Source organism: Lissotriton helveticus, chromosome 8, assembly GCF_964261635.1.
Source record: "Lissotriton helveticus chromosome 8, aLisHel1.1, whole genome shotgun sequence".
In the NCBI taxonomy this organism is placed as follows: Eukaryota; Metazoa; Chordata; class Amphibia; order Caudata; family Salamandridae; genus Lissotriton; species Lissotriton helveticus.
Window position 1 is genome coordinate 819,091,587 of NC_136069.1, and position 12,201 is coordinate 819,103,787.

General features: G+C 39.9%; 10 non-coding genes across 10 annotated transcripts; all 10 read left to right on the forward strand.

Annotated features, from left to right (window-relative positions):
* Positions 1-1,065: 1,065 nt before the first annotated feature.
* On the forward strand, positions 1,066-1,137 carry TRNAP-UGG (transfer RNA proline (anticodon UGG)). The gene has a single exon. It is a non-coding gene; the product is annotated as a tRNA-Pro (tRNA).
* Positions 1,138-1,425: 288 nt separating this feature from the next.
* TRNAV-CAC (transfer RNA valine (anticodon CAC)) lies at positions 1,426-1,498 on the forward strand. The gene has a single exon. It is a non-coding gene; the product is annotated as a tRNA-Val (tRNA).
* Positions 1,499-3,627: 2,129 nt separating this feature from the next.
* TRNAP-UGG (transfer RNA proline (anticodon UGG)) lies at positions 3,628-3,699 on the forward strand. The gene has a single exon. It is a non-coding gene; the product is annotated as a tRNA-Pro (tRNA).
* Positions 3,700-3,987: 288 nt separating this feature from the next.
* On the forward strand, positions 3,988-4,060 carry TRNAV-CAC (transfer RNA valine (anticodon CAC)). Its single transcript has one exon. It is a non-coding gene; the product is annotated as a tRNA-Val (tRNA).
* A 2,108-nt stretch (positions 4,061-6,168) lies between these two features.
* On the forward strand, positions 6,169-6,240 carry TRNAP-UGG (transfer RNA proline (anticodon UGG)). Its single transcript has one exon. It is a non-coding gene; the product is annotated as a tRNA-Pro (tRNA).
* Positions 6,241-6,528: 288 nt separating this feature from the next.
* TRNAV-CAC (transfer RNA valine (anticodon CAC)) lies at positions 6,529-6,601 on the forward strand. The gene has a single exon. It is a non-coding gene; the product is annotated as a tRNA-Val (tRNA).
* A 2,221-nt stretch (positions 6,602-8,822) lies between these two features.
* On the forward strand, positions 8,823-8,894 carry TRNAP-UGG (transfer RNA proline (anticodon UGG)). The gene has a single exon. It is a non-coding gene; the product is annotated as a tRNA-Pro (tRNA).
* A 288-nt stretch (positions 8,895-9,182) lies between these two features.
* Positions 9,183-9,255, forward strand: TRNAV-CAC (transfer RNA valine (anticodon CAC)). The gene has a single exon. It is a non-coding gene; the product is annotated as a tRNA-Val (tRNA).
* Positions 9,256-11,420: 2,165 nt separating this feature from the next.
* On the forward strand, positions 11,421-11,492 carry TRNAP-UGG (transfer RNA proline (anticodon UGG)). The gene has a single exon. It is a non-coding gene; the product is annotated as a tRNA-Pro (tRNA).
* A 288-nt stretch (positions 11,493-11,780) lies between these two features.
* Positions 11,781-11,853, forward strand: TRNAV-CAC (transfer RNA valine (anticodon CAC)). Its single transcript has one exon. It is a non-coding gene; the product is annotated as a tRNA-Val (tRNA).
* The last annotated feature ends 348 nt before the right edge of the window (positions 11,854-12,201 follow it).

A 12,201-nucleotide genomic window follows, 5' to 3' on the forward strand; every position in this document is an offset into this window, starting at 1 on the left:
TTTCCTTTAGGAGCAGAATGTTCTGATCATCAGCGCACCAGAATGTAGTGCTTGGTTGGCAAGCATCACATATTGTGATGTGTTAGCTAAGAGTTCCATGTCCTTCAGACTCATATATTCCTCTGTAGTTGTACCTTGGTGATTCCACAAAACATGGCATCATAATCAGCATTCTACTGCCACAGAGTGGACAGAGAAACCATTTAGAATTTCCCTGAAAAAGAAAAAAAGCATACTTAGGCAGAGCTTTGTGGACAGGAAGGACATTAGAGCAAGTGAGGAATAAGCACTGCTTTTGTTAATTTACATAGGCAGAACAGAGACTGCTGGGAAAAGTCTGAAATTAAAGGCACAGAAAATGCCTGCTTCTGGAGAGAACACTAAGAAGCATTGAAAGTTTTTCCTCTGACCCTGGCCACTCTTAAGAGGAATCCTATGATAGTCAGCAGGACCCACCCTAAAAAGGAAGGGACAGCCATTTGGACCCTTTCCACCTTTCCTATATCTCGCCTGATCGAGCCTGATCGAGCGCTGATTGAGCGGATAAGCACATAAGCACATGTACTTCTCATTTTGGGAAGGCATTGCTTAGCTTGTTACCAGCAGCTCAGTTATGTTATGATGTTAGAGGCTATGCAAGGATTGCTTTAGTCCTGCATTAGGCAGTTTTTATTGCTTCTTGCATTCAAGAGATAGATAATTAACCAGAATCTGTGGCCCAGCTATTCACCTTGGCATTCCGATTTGCACAAAGGGAATAAGTATTTGAGAGAAAAGGCAAAATGTGTTTCTTATGTTGTTATGAACAGCTTTTTATTCTTTCTCTTTAGGCTCTAGCTAATGCAGAAATATATAAATAACTGCTGACTTCCTGTAAGACTTGTCCAATGCTGAGAAAAAAATAAAAGGGGACACTTACAAATGATAGTGCTATCGTTTGAGAAAGGGTAAGTTGACACTGAATTTCCTGTGAATTCACAGACCAAGCATGAAAAAGACCCCAGCATGATCTTCATTGCGGGCTTAGAGCTGGTATTACCTTTTCAGAGGTGAGGGTCTTTCAATGGCTCGTTGGTCTAGGGGTATGATTCTCGCTTTGGGTGCGAGAGGTCCCGGGTTCAAATCCCGGACGAGCCCTTTCATTGGTGCTCTTTTGAAGTATGCATTTCAAAGCCAATATCAATTTTCTCTTTGCAGTAGTGGATGATTATTTGCTAGAGTCTCATGCTTTTAACCTTGCCCGGCCTGAGCAAATAGGAAACATTTCTCTTTAAGCATTTTGCAAAAATGCTGAACTTGCAAGGCATATACAAGCGTTCAGATAGGGCTGTCGGGCAGGTTGCATGAAAGAAATCTAAAACCAGATGCCCTTGGAATAGTCTGTTTTGAGCAGTTTCATCACAGAAGAATCACCTGTAAGTATCTGTTTCTGTAGTGTAGTGGTTATCACGTTCGCCTCACACGCGAAAGGTCCCTGGTTCGAAACCGGGCAGAAACACTAGTTATATTGTCTTGGCTGCAATGTTGAGAGTTGCCGTTTTGCATGAAATTGTCCAGGCCCTGAAGATGGGTTCATGCAGTCTCGTTCCAAGAAAGTGAATTCTCTTAAAAACAATAACATAATTGGCATGTGGATGTATCTGTTGATTCACAAACCTCACTTTCAAAAGAGCCCTGCATTCGGTTCAATGCTCAACCAGAACAAGCATTAACTTTGAGAATTGTTGGCACCAACAGGCCTCCTATTTTAGTGGAGTGTTTCTGGTTTTAAGTGCTGAGGCTTGGGCTCAATTCCTAGATGATCCTTCTCAAGGTGATGATACAAATGCATCGTCACCTTTTCGTTTAATGTCAGAATTGTTTATTTCCATTTGGTGGTGTATGAATGCTTTCGACAGTATGGGGATTTTTTCTAGCCTTGCATGAATAAAAGCATATCACTCCTCTTTATGTATTTTTCTAATACATTTATATTTGCATCTCCTCTCCTAGCATGCATTTTTGACTATCTTACAGGCTGTATATAATAAGTATCAATTCAGGGGCGCTTCTACTACTCAAATCACAACTGTTCTATCACGACATTGATAAGCAATCTGCATCTGCTTCTGTTGTGTATTGGTTATCATATTTACCTGACGTGTGAAAGTCCCATGTTTGACAGTGCACGTTAACAAAGAAACCAATGATTTTTATTAAAAGTTGTCTTGTGTTTTGGTTACCTTGCATCAGCCAAAACGTGCCAGAGATGACTTCATTTGCAGTCACTTGAAAAGTAGGGATTCTTAAATAAATGGCAAGAGGTTGAAACAAATCCAAAGAAATGCATGGCATATCTATGAGTAGGTGTATGCATGTATCCATATATAAAGATAGATAGATAGATAGATAGATAGATAGATAGATAGAGATATAGATAGATAGATAGATAGATAGATAGATAGATAGATAGATAGATAGATAGATAGATAGATAGATAGATAGATAGATAGATAGATAGATATAGGGAGAGAGAGAGCGTTAATATAAACAGAGACTTTATTTTCAATCAAGCGGTATTTTCTTTCCTTTAGGAGCAGAATGTTCTGATCATCAGCGCACCAGAATGTAGTGCTTGGTTGGCAAGCATCACATATTGTGATGTGTTAGCTAAGAGTTCCATGTCCTTCAGACTCATATATTCCTCTGTAGTTGTACCTTGGTGATTCCACAAAACATGGCATCATAATCAGCATTCTACTGCCACAGAGTGGACAGAGAAACCATTTAGAATTTCCCTGAAAAAGAAAAAAAGCATACTTAGGCAGAGCTTTGTGGACAGGAAGGACATTAGAGCAAGTGAGGAATAAGCACTGCTTTTGTTAATTTACATAGGCAGAACAGAGACTGCTGGGAAAAGCCTGAAATTAAAGGCACAGAAAATGCCTGCTTCTGGAGAGAACACTAAGAAGCATTGAAAGTTTTTCCTCTGACCCTGGCCACTCTTAAGAGGAATCCTATGATAGTCAGCAGGACCCACCCTAAAAAGGAAGGGACAGCCATTTGGACCCTTTCCACCTTTCCTATATCTCGCTTGATCGAGCCTGATTGAGCGCTGATTGAGCGGATAAGCACATAAGCACATGTACTTCTCATTTTGGGAAGGCATTGCTTAGCTTGTTACCAGCAGCTCAGTTATGTTATGATGTTAGAGGCTATGCAAGGAATGCTTTAGTCCTGCATTAGGCAGTTTTTATTGCTTCTTGCATTCAAGAGATAGATAATTAGCCAGAATCTGTGGCCCAGCTATTCACCTTGGCATTCCGATTTGCACAAAGGGAATAAGTATTTGAGAGAAAAGGCAAAATGTGTTTCTTATGTTGTTATGAACAGCTTTTTATTCTTTCTCTTTAGGCTCCAGCCAATGCAGAAATATATAAATAACTGCTGACTTCCTGTAAGACTTGTCCAATGCTGAGAAAAAATAAAAGGGGACACTTACAAATGATAGTGCTATCGTTTGAGAAAGGGTAAGTTGACACTGAATTTCCTGTGAATTCACAGACCAAGCATGAAAAAGACCCCAGCATGATCTTCATTGCGGGCTTAGAGCTGGTATTACCTTTTCAGAGGTGAGGGTCTTTCAACGGCTCGTTGGTCTAGGGGTATTATTCTCGCTTTGGGTGCGAGAGGTCCTGGGTTCAAATCCCGGACGAGCCCTTTCATTGGTGCTCTTTTGAAGTATGCATTTCAAAGCCAATATCAATTTTCTCTTTGCAGTAGTGGATGATTATTTGCTAGAGTCTCATGCTTTTAACCTTGCCCTGCCTGAGCAAATAGGAAACATTTCTCTTTAAGCATTTTGCAAAAATGCTGAACTTGCAAGGCATATACAAGCGTTCAGATAGGGCTGTCGGGCAGGTTGCATGAAAGAAATCTAAAACCAGATGCCCTTGGAATAGTCTGTTTTGAGCAGTTTCATCACAGAAGAATCACCTGTAGGTATCTGTTTCTGTAGTGTAGTGGTTATCACGTTTGCCTCACACGCGAAAGGTCCCCGGTTCGAAACCGGGCAGAAACACTAGTTATATTGTCTTGGCTGCAATGTTGAGAATTGCCGTTTTGCATGAAATTGTCCAGGCCCTGAAGATGGGTTCATGCAGTCTCGTTCCAAGAAAGTGAATTCTCTTAAAAACAATAACATAATTGGCATGTGGATGTATCTGTTGATTCACAAACCTCACTTTCAAAAGAGCCCTGCATTCGGTTCAATGCTCAACCAGAACAAGCATTAACTTTGAGAATTGTTGGCACCAACAGGCCTCCTATTTTAGTGGAGTGTTTCTGGTTTTAAGTGCTGAGGCTTGGGCTCAATTCCTAGATGATCCTTCTCAAGGTGATGATACAAATGCATCGTCACCTTTTCGTTTAATGTCAGAATTGTTTATTTCCATTTGGTGGTGTATGAATGCTTTCGACAGTATGGGGATTTTTTCTAGCCTTGCATGAATAAAAGCATATCACTCCTCTTTATGTATTTTTCTAATACATTTATATTTGCATCTCCTCTCCTAGCATGCATTTTTGACTATCTTACAGGCTGTATATAATAAGTATCAATTCAGGGGCGCTTCTACTACTCAAATCACAACTGTTCTATCACGACATTGATAAGCAATCTGCATCTGCTTCTGTTGTGTATTGGTTATCATATTTACCTGACATGTGAAAGTCCCATGTTTGACAGTGCACGTTAACAAAGAAACCAATGATTTTTATTAAAAGTTGTCTTGTGTTTTGGTTACCTTGCATCAGCCAAAACGTGCCAGAGATGACTTCATTTGCAGTCACTTGAAAAGTAGGGATTCTCAAATAAATGGCAAGAGGTTGAAACAAATCCAAAGAAATGCATGGCATATCTATGAGTAGGTGTATGCATGTATCCATATATAAAGATAGATAGATAGATAGATAGATAGATAGATAGATAGATAGATAGATAGATAGATAGATAGATAGATAGATAGATAGATAGATAGATAGATAGATAGATAGATAGATATAGGGAGAGAGAGAGCGTTAATATAAACAGAGACTTTATTTTCAATCAAGCGGTATTTTCTTTCCTTTAGGAGCAGAATGTTCTGATCATCAGCGCACCAGAATGTAGTGCTTGGTTGGCAAGCATCAAATATTGTGATGTGTTAGCTAAGAGTTCCATGTCCTTCATACTCATATATTCCTCTGTAGTTGTACCTTGGTGATTCCACAAAACATGGCATCATAATCGGCATTCTACTGCCACAGAGTGGACAGAGAAACCATTTAGAATTTCCCTGAAAAAGAAAAAAAGCATACTTAGGCAGAGCTTTGTGGACAGGAAGGACATTAGAGCAAGTGAGGAATAAGCACTGCTTTTGTTACTTTACATAGGCAGAACAGAGACTGCTGGGAAAAGCCTGAAATTAAAGGCACAGAAAATGCCTGCTTCTGGAGAGAACACTAAGAAGCATTGAAAGTTTTTCCTCTGACCCTGGCCACTCTTAAGAGGAATCCTATGATAGTCAGCAGGACCCACCCTAAAAAGGAAGGGACAGCCATTTGGACCCTTTCCACCTTTCCTATATCTCGCTTGATCGAGCCTGATCGAGCGCTGATTGAGCGGATAAGCACATAAGCACATGTACTTCTCATTTTGGGAAGGCATTGCTTAGCTTGTTACCAGCAGCTCAGTTATGTTATGATGTTAGAGGCTATGCAAGGAATGCTTTAGTCCTGCATTAGGCAGTTTTTATTGCTTCTTGCATTCAAGAGATAGATAATTAGCCAGAATCTGTGGCCCAGCTATTCACCTTGGCATTCCGATTTGCACAAAGGGAATAAGTATTTGAGAGAAAAGGCAAAATGTGTTTCTTATGTTGTTATGAACAGCTTTTTATTCTTTCTCTTTAGGCGGCTCTAGCCAATGCAGAAATATATAAATAACTGCTGACTTCCTGTAAGACTTGTCCAATGCTGAGAAAAAATAAAAGGGGACACTTACAAATGATAGTGCTATCGTTTGAGAAAGGGTAAGTTGACACTGAATTTCCTGTGAATTCACAGACCAAGCATGAAAAAGACCCCAGCATGATCTTCATTGCGGGCTTAGAGCTGGTATTACCTTTTCAGAGGTGAGGGTTTTTCAACTGCTCGTTGGTCTAGGGGTATGATTCTCGCTTTGGGTGCGAGAGGTCCCGGGTTCAAATCCCGGACGAGCCCTTTCATTGGTGCTCTTTTGAAGTATGCATTTCAAAGCCAATATCAATTTTCTCTTTGCAGTAGTGGATGATTATTTGCTCGAGTCTCATGCTTTTAACCTTGCCCTGCCTGAGCAATTAGGAAACATTTCTCTTTAAGCATTTTGCAAAAATGCTGAACTTGCAAGGCATATACAAGCGTTCAGATAGGGCTGTCGGGCAGGTTGCATGAAAGAAATCTAAAACCAGATGCCCTTGGAATAGTCTGTTTTGAGCAGTTTCATCACAGAAGAATCACCTGTAGGTATCTGTTTCTGTAGTGTAGTGGTTATCACGTTCGCCTCACACGTGAAAGGTCCCCGGTTCGAATCCGGGCAGAAACACTAGTTATATTGTCTTGGCTGCAATGTTGAGAGTTGCCGTTTTGCATGAAATTGTCCAGGCCCTGAAGATGGGTTCATGCAGTCTCGTTCCAAGAAAGTGAATTCTCTTAAAAACAATAACATAATTGGCATGTGGATGTATCTGTTGATTCACAAACCTCACTTTCAAAAGAGCCCTGCATTCGGTTCAATGCTCAACCAGAACAAGCATTAACTTTGAGAATTGTTGGCACCAACAGGCCTCCTATTTTAGTGGAGTGTTTCTGGTTTTAAGTGCTGAGGCTTGGGCTCAATTCCTAGATGATCCTTCTCAAGGTGATGATACAAATGCATCGTCACCTTTTCGTTTAATGTCAGAATTGTTTATTTCCATTTGGTGGTGTATGAATGCTTTCGACAGTATGGGGATTTTTTCTAGCCTTGCATGAATAAAAGCATATCACTCCTCTTTATGTATTTTTCTAATACATTTATATTTGCATCTCCTCTCCTAGCATGCATTTTTGACTATCTTACAGGCTGTATATAATAAGTATCAATTCAGGGGCGCTTCTACTACTCAAATCACAACTGTTCTATCACGACATTGATAAGCAATCTGCATCTGCTTCTGTTGTGTATTGGTTATCATATTTACCTGACGTGTGAAAGTCCCATGTTTGACAGTGCACGTTAACAAAGAAACCAATGATTTTTATTAAAAGTTGTCTTGTGTTTTGGTTACCTTGCATCAGCCAAAACGTGCCAGAGATGACTTCATTTGCAGTCACTTGAAAAGTAGGGATTCTCAAATAAATGGCAAGAGGTTGAAACAAATCCAAAGAAATGCATGGCATATCTATGAGTAGGTGTATGCATGTATCCATATATAAAGATAGATAGATAGATAGATAGATAGATAGATAGATAGATAGATAGATAGATAGAGAGATAGATAGATAGATAGATAGATAGATAGATAGATAGATAGATAGATAGATAGATAGATAGATAGATAGATAGATAGATAGATAGATAGATAGATAGATAGATAGATAGATAGATAGATAGATAGATAGATAGATAGATAGATAGATAGATAGATAGATAGATAGATATAGGGAGAGAGAGAGCGTTAATATAAACAGAGACTTTATTTTCAATCAAGCGGTATTTTCTTTCCTTTAGGAGCAGAATGTTCTGATCATCAGCGCACCAGAATGTAGTGCTTGGTTGGCAAGCATCACATATTGTGATGTGTTAGCTAAGAGTTCCATGTCCTTCAGACTCATATATTCCTCTGTAGTTGTACCTTGGTGATTCCACAAAACATGGCATCATAATCAGCATTCTACTGCCACAGAGTGGACAGAGAAACCATTTAGAATTTCCCTGAAAAAGAAAAAAAGCATACTTAGGCAGAGCTTTGTGGACAGGAAGGACATTAGAGCAAGTGAGGAATAAGCACTGCTTTTGTTAATTTACATAGGCAGAACAGAGACTGCTGGGAAAAGTCTGAAATTAAAGGCACAGAAAATGCCTGCTTCTGGAGAGAACACTAAGAAGCATTGAAAGTTTTTCCTCTGACCCTGGCCACTCTTAAGAGGAATCCTATGATAGTCAGCAGGACCCACCCTAAAAAGGAAGGGACAGCCATTTGGACCCTTTCCACCTTTCCTATATCTCGCCTGATCGAGCCTGATCGAGCGCTGATTGAGCGGATAAGCACATAAGCACATGTACTTCTCATTTTGGGAAGGCATTGCTTAGCTTGTTACCAGCAGCTCAGTTATGTTATGATGTTAGAGGCTATGCAAGGATTGCTTTAGTCCTGCATTAGGCAGTTTTTATTGCTTCTTGCATTCAAGAGATAGATAATTAACCAGAATCTGTGGCCCAGCTATTCACCTTGGCATTCCGATTTGCACAAAGGGAATAAGTATTTGAGAGAAAAGGCAAAATGTGTTTCTTATGTTGTTATGAACAGCTTTTTATTCTTTCTCTTTAGGCTCTAGCTAATGCAGAAATATATAAATAACTGCTGACTTCCTGTAAGACTTGTCCAATGCTGAGAAAAAATAAAAGGGGACACTTACAAATGATAGTGCTATCGTTTGAGAAAGGGTAAGTTGACACTGAATTTCCTGTGAATTCACAGACCAAGCATGAAAAAGACCCCAGCATGATCTTCATTGCGGGCTTAGAGCTGGTATTACCTTTTCAGAGGTGAGGGTCTTTCAATGGCTCGTTGGTCTAGGGGTATGATTCTCGCTTTGGGTGCGAGAGGTCCCGGGTTCAAATCCCGGACGAGCCCTTTCATTGGTGCTCTTTTGAAGTATGCATTTCAAAGCCAATATCAATTTTCTCTTTGCAGTAGTGGATGATTATTTGCTAGAGTCTCATGCTTTTAACCTTGCCCGGCCTGAGCAAATAGGAAACATTTCTCTTTAAGCATTTTGCAAAAATGCTGAACTTGCAAGGCATATACAAGCGTTCAGATAGGGCTGTCGGGCAGGTTGCATGAAAGAAATCTAAAACCAGATGCCCTTGGAATAGTCTGTTTTGAGCAGTTTCATCACAGAAGAATCACCTGTAAGTATCTGTTTCTGTAGTGTAGTGGTTATCACGTTCGCCTCACACGCGAAAGGTCCCCGGTTCGAAACCGGGCAGAAACACTAGTTATATTGTCTTGGCTGCAATGTTGATTGTTGCCGTTTTGCATGAAATTGTCCAGGCCCTGAAGATGGGTTCATGCAGTCTCGTTCCAAGAAAGTGAATTCTCTTAAAAACAATAACATAATTGGCATGTGGATGTATCTGTTGATTCACAAACCTCACTTTCAAAAGAGCCCTGCATTCGGTTCAATGCTCAACCAGAACAAGCATTAACTTTGAGAATTGTTGGCACCAACAGGCCTCCTATTTTAGTGGAGTGTTTCTGGTTTTAAGTGCTGAGGCTTGGGCTCAATTCCTAGATGATCCTTCTCAAGGTGATGATACAAATGCATCGTCACCTTTTCGTTTAATGTCAGAATTGTTTATTTCCATTTGGTGGTGTATGAATGCTTTCGACAGTATGGGGATTTTTTCTAGCCTTGCATGAATAAAAGCATATCACTCCTCTTTATGTATTTTTCTAATACATTTATATTTGCATCTCCTCTCCTAGCATGCATTTTTGACTATCTTACAGGCTGTATATAATAAGTATCAATTCAGGGGCGCTTCTACTACTCAAATCACAACTGTTCTATCACGACATTGATAAGCAATCTGCATCTGCTTCTGTTGTGTATTGGTTATCATATTTACCTGACGTGTGAAAGTCCCATGTTTGACAGTGCACGTTAACAAAGAAACCAATGATTTTTATTAAAAGTTGTCTTGTGTTTTGGTTACCTTGCATCAGCCAAAACGTGCCAGAGATGACTTCATTTGCAGGCACTTGAAAAGTAGGGATTCTTAAATAAATGGCAAGAGGTTGAAACAAATCCAAAGAAATGCATGGCATATCTATGAGTAGGTGTATGCATGTATCCATATATAAAGATAGATAGATAGATAGATAGATAGATAGATAGATAGATAGATAGATAGATAGATAGATAGATAGATAGATAGATAGATAGATAGATAGATAGATAGATAGATAGATAGATAGATAGATAGATAGATAGATAGATAGATAGATAGATAGATAGATAGATAGATAGATATAGGGAGAGAGAGAGCGTTAATATAAACAGAGACTTTATTTTCAATCAAGCGGTATTTTCTTTCCTTTAGGAGCAGAATGTTCTGATCATCAGCGCACCAGAATGTAGTGCTTGGTTGGCAAGCATCACATATTGTGATGTGTTAGCTAAGAGTTCCATGTCCTTCAGACTCATATATTCCTCTGTAGTTGTACCTTGGTGATTCCACAAAACATGGCATCATAATCAGCATTCTACTGCCACAGAGTGGACAGAGAAACCATTTAGAATTTCCCTGAAAAAGAAAAAAAGCATACTTAGGCAGAGCTTTGTGGACAGGAAGGACATTAGAGCAAGTGAGGAATAAGCACTGCTTTTGTTAATTTACATAGGCAGAACAGAGACTGCTGGGAAAAGCCTGAAATTAAAGGCACAGAAAATGCCTGCTTCTGGAGAGAACACTAAGAAGCATTGAAAGTTTTTCCTCTGACCCTGGCCACTCTTAAGAGGAATCCTATGATAGTCAGCAGGACCCACCCTAAAAAGGAAGGGACAGCCATTTGGACCCTTTCCACCTTTCCTTGATCGAGCCTGATCGAGCCTGATTGAGCGCTGATTGAGCGGATAAGCACATAAGCACATGTACTTCTCATTTTGGGAAGGCATTGCTTAGCTTGTTACCAGCAGCTCAGTTATGTTATGATGTTAGAGGCTATGCAAGGAATGCTTTAGTCCTGCATTAGGCAGTTTTTATTGCTTCTTGCATTCAAGAGATAGATAATTAGCCAGAATCTGTGGCCCAGCTATTCACCTTGGCATTCCGATTTGCACAAAGGGAATAAGTATTTGAGAGAAAAGGCAAAATGTGTTTCTTATGTTGTTATTAACAGCTTTTTATTCTTTCTCTTTAGGCTCTAGCCAATGCAGAAATATATAAATAACTGCTGACTTCCTGTAAGACTTGTCCAATGCTGAGAAAAAATAAAAGGGGACACTTACAAATGATAGTGCTATCGTTTGAGAAAGGGTAAGTTGACACTGAATTTCCTGTGAATTCACAGACCAAGCATGAAAAAGACCCCAGCATGATCTTCATTGCGGGCTTAGAGCTGGTATTACCTTTTCAGAGGTGAGGGTCTTTCAACGGCTCGTTGGTCTAGGGGTATGATTCTCGCTTTGGGTGCGAGAGGTCCCGGGTTCAAATCCCGGACGAGCCCTTTCATTGGTGCTCTTTTGAAGTATGCATTTCAAAGCCAATATCAATTTTCTCTTTGCAGTAGTGGATGATTATTTGCTAGAGTCTCATGCTTTTAACCTTGCCCTGCCTGAGCAAATAGGAAACATTTCTCTTTAAGCATTTTGCAAAAATGCTGAACTTGCAAGGCATATACAAGCGTTCAGATAGGGCTGTCGGGCAGGTTGCATGAAAGAAATCTAAAACCAGATGCCCTTGGAATAGTCTGTTTTGAGCAGTTTCATCACAGAAGAATCACCTGTAGGTATCTGTTTCTGTAGTGTAGTGGTTATCACGTTCGCCTCACACGCGAAAGGTCCCCGGTTCGAAACCGGGCAGAAACACTAGTTATATTGTCTTGGCTGCAATGTTGAGAGTTGCCGTTTTGCATGAAATTGTCCAGGCCCTGAAGATGGGTTCATGCAGTCTCGTTCCAAGAAAGTGAATTCTCTTAAAAACAATAACATAATTGGCATGTGGATGTATCTGTTGATTCACAAACCTCACTTTCAAAAGAGCCCTGCATTCGGTTCAATGCTCAACCAGAACAAGCATTAACTTTGAGAATTGTTGGCACCAACAGGCCTCCTATTTTAGTGGAGTGTTTCTGGTTTTAAGTGCTGAGGCTTGGGCTCAATTCCTAGATGATCCTTCTCAAGGTGATGATACAAATGCATCGTCACCTTTTCGTT